Raw genomic sequence first — 3,043 nt, 5'->3', positions numbered from 1 at the left:
ATGTCATCCTAAGCTTTGAAGGTTTCTTATGCAACCTCTATAAAAACAACTTATAAATTTTGTCTATGCCTCCAATCAATCTTGCCTATCTTAGATTGGGGAAGATATTACACTATCCGAAACTTGAGAGGTGATTTCATTGTTGGACTCACCACTGCAAGTCTTTGCATTCCTCAGGTCATTAATTCATTAATATTCCATAATCAACTAACTAACTAACATGCATTGATCATTAATTATAGAGTTTATTAATAACAGGATATTGCATATGCCAAGCTTGCAAATTTGGACCCTCACCATGCACTATGTGAGTATCTTCATATTTTTATGACTTTGTTTTGTTTGTGATTTGATTTTTCATCATGACATTAAGTTGTGCAGACGCAAGCTTTATGACACCTCTTGTGTATGCTGCCATGGGAAGCTCAAGAGACATTGCTATAGGACCTGCAGCTGTGGTCTCACTCTTGCTTGGAGCTATGCTTTCTCATGACATTAGAGACCACAAGAGCCATGAATATCTACGTCTTGCCTTCACTGCTACATTCTTTGCCGGAGTTACTCAGCTCGCACTCGGCGTTCTTATGTATTATTTATTATAGAGGAATGCTAGCGAATCATCAGAATTTATTATTTTTAGTCATCACTTTTTAGTACATTATTGAATGAATATGTTTGCATCGTCAGGCTCGGTTTCTTGATAAACTTCTTATCTCATGCTGCCATTGTGGGATTCATGAGTGGAGCTGCCATTATTATTTCATTTCAACAGCTTAAAGGCCTCCTTTGACATACCACACTTTACTAAGAAAACTGATATTATTTTGGCATTGGCTCAGTTAAGAGCACTATAGTGCACCATAAGGTAAACTAGCTAATTAATTAAATAATTAAGCCTTCATTTTGTTTTAAAATTGGTTTTAATCTGTATGTCATTAATTAAGTACAGTGGAATTTGGAGACAATTATCATTGGAACATCATGCTTGATCTTCCTTCTTATAACCAAGTACATTGTAAGAATCCTAATAATAAATGTCACAATTTGCTTTCTGTTTTCTTTCAATTTGAACTTTGATTGTAATGTTCTAAAAATGGACAGGGTAAAAAGCATAAGAAACTCTTCTGGGTAGCTACAATTGCTCCTATGACTTGTGTTATAGTTTCCACCATTTGTGTCTACATTACAAGGGCTGATGAGAAAGGCGTATCAACTGTAAGATAGATCACATTGCTATTTAAAATTTACTCAACAAGTAATTAAGTTCAGGGAAAAATAGAGGTAGCTCTGTAACTAGAATTGTGCTATTTCAGATTAAACATATCAAGGGAGGTCTTAACTCAGTTTCTGCTAATAAAATTTTCTTGACATATTCCCATGCATTTTGTCATTTTGTTTGTAATATAGTCCCGACTCCTGAACTTCATAATGTCCTTTTAATTGGTCAGCCTTTTGAACTAGCACTGGTATGTGCATTGGAGCATATAGGATCTATAATTTTGGAGGAGTTCAAGCACACATTTCAAACGGGATTATTGAATCAAGGGGAGGATTTTTATGCATGTGCTAGTAATTGCATTGAGTCATGTTTGTCTAAATTTGACCAAGCCTGTCCAGGTACACAATTCTATGTGCTTTAAGTCTTGTTTGTCTACTACATTCTTGCCATTCGATGGAATATAGTATGGAACTATCTATGTGCTTTAAGTCAGTTTTTCACACGTTTGCAATTCCCCGACAACGGCGCCATTTTGACGTTAGAATTTTTTCTAGTAAAGAATTTTGTAAAAATATAGTCGCATTGTAAGTATAGATTCTAAGCCAACAGAAAATCCCTTCATACAAACATTTGGTTGTCACAAGTAACAAACCCAATAAAATTTATAAACCGAAGTATTCAAACCTCGGATCGTCTTCTCAAGAAATTGCAGGGATGTATGTTCTTATTATTGGTTATGAGTCTTGTAAATTGGGGGTTTTGAAAGTAAGAAAGAAGTATGTTAATTGACAGGTAAAATAAATAAATAACTGTAAAATAAACTCTTGGCAAGATATGAGAAATTGGAAGTCCTATCCTAGTTATCATAATCGATGGTGATGAGAATTGAGTTTTAATCCCACTTAGTTAACCTTTACTAAAGCAAGGGAAAGTCAAGTGGACTAATTAGTTTGATCCTTAGGTCCTAGTCAATTCCTAAGAAAGGACTAGAGTTATTGGAATTCAATTCAATTAGCAAAAATAGCAATTATCAATCATGATGAGTTTGATAACTCAAGAGTCACCAATTAATCAACCAGAGCCAAGAATATAGAAAACTAAATTAAAATCATAAATATCTGGAATACCTCAAATTGCATGGAGATGTCAATTCTAACATGGAGATGTCAATTCTAACATGGAAAAGTTCATAACCCAATTGGGCAACATAAATCAAATACAAATAAAAGCTTCAGAATAAACAAAAATAGAAGAGAAACATAAATTATTGAACCTGGTATGAAGAAACAATCCTAATCCTAATAGAAATCCTAATCCTAAATCCTAAGAGAGAGGAGAGAACCTCTCTCTGAAAACTATATCTAAAATTATGAAAAGTGTGTTATGAGTGTATATCTGATTCTGCTCTACTCTCAGCCTCTAATCTGTGTTTTCTGGATCGAGAACTGGGTCAAAAATAGCCCAGAAGTCACTCACAGTGCTTTTTGGTCCGTACAGGTCGCGGCAAAGTGACGCGGAGGCGTCGTCCACGCGTTTGCGTGGATTGAAGTTTGCAGATGCTACGCGGACGCGTCATCCACGCGTTCGTGTCTTCGGAGCAACTACGGCAATTATATATCGTTGCGAAGCTCCGGATATTAGCTTTCCAACGCAACTAGAATTGAATCATTTGAATCTTTGTAGCTCAAGTTATGACCGTTTGAGTGCGAAGAGGTCAGGCTGGACAGCTTAGCAGTTTCTTCAACTTCTTGTATTCCTTCCACTTTTGCATGCTTCCTTTCCATTCTCTGAGCCATTCATGCCCTGTAATCCCTGAAATCACTT

General features: G+C 35.8%; 1 long non-coding RNA gene across 1 annotated transcript; it reads left to right on the top strand.

Moving 5' to 3' along the window:
• The first annotated feature begins 730 nt into the window (after positions 1–730).
• On the top strand, positions 731–1,205 carry LOC127741420 (uncharacterized). Its single transcript, XR_008002460.1, has 3 exons — positions 731–865; positions 950–1,015; positions 1,102–1,205. It is a non-coding gene; the product is annotated as an uncharacterized LOC127741420 (long non-coding RNA).
• The last annotated feature ends 1,838 nt before the right edge of the window (positions 1,206–3,043 follow it).

The sequence above is a fragment of the Arachis duranensis genome, chromosome 9 (assembly GCF_000817695.3).
Source record: "Arachis duranensis cultivar V14167 chromosome 9, aradu.V14167.gnm2.J7QH, whole genome shotgun sequence".
Lineage (NCBI taxonomy): Eukaryota > Viridiplantae > Streptophyta > Magnoliopsida > Fabales > Fabaceae > Arachis > Arachis duranensis.
Note: the sequence above shows the minus strand (reverse complement) of the source record. Positions and strands in the feature narration are given on the sequence as shown.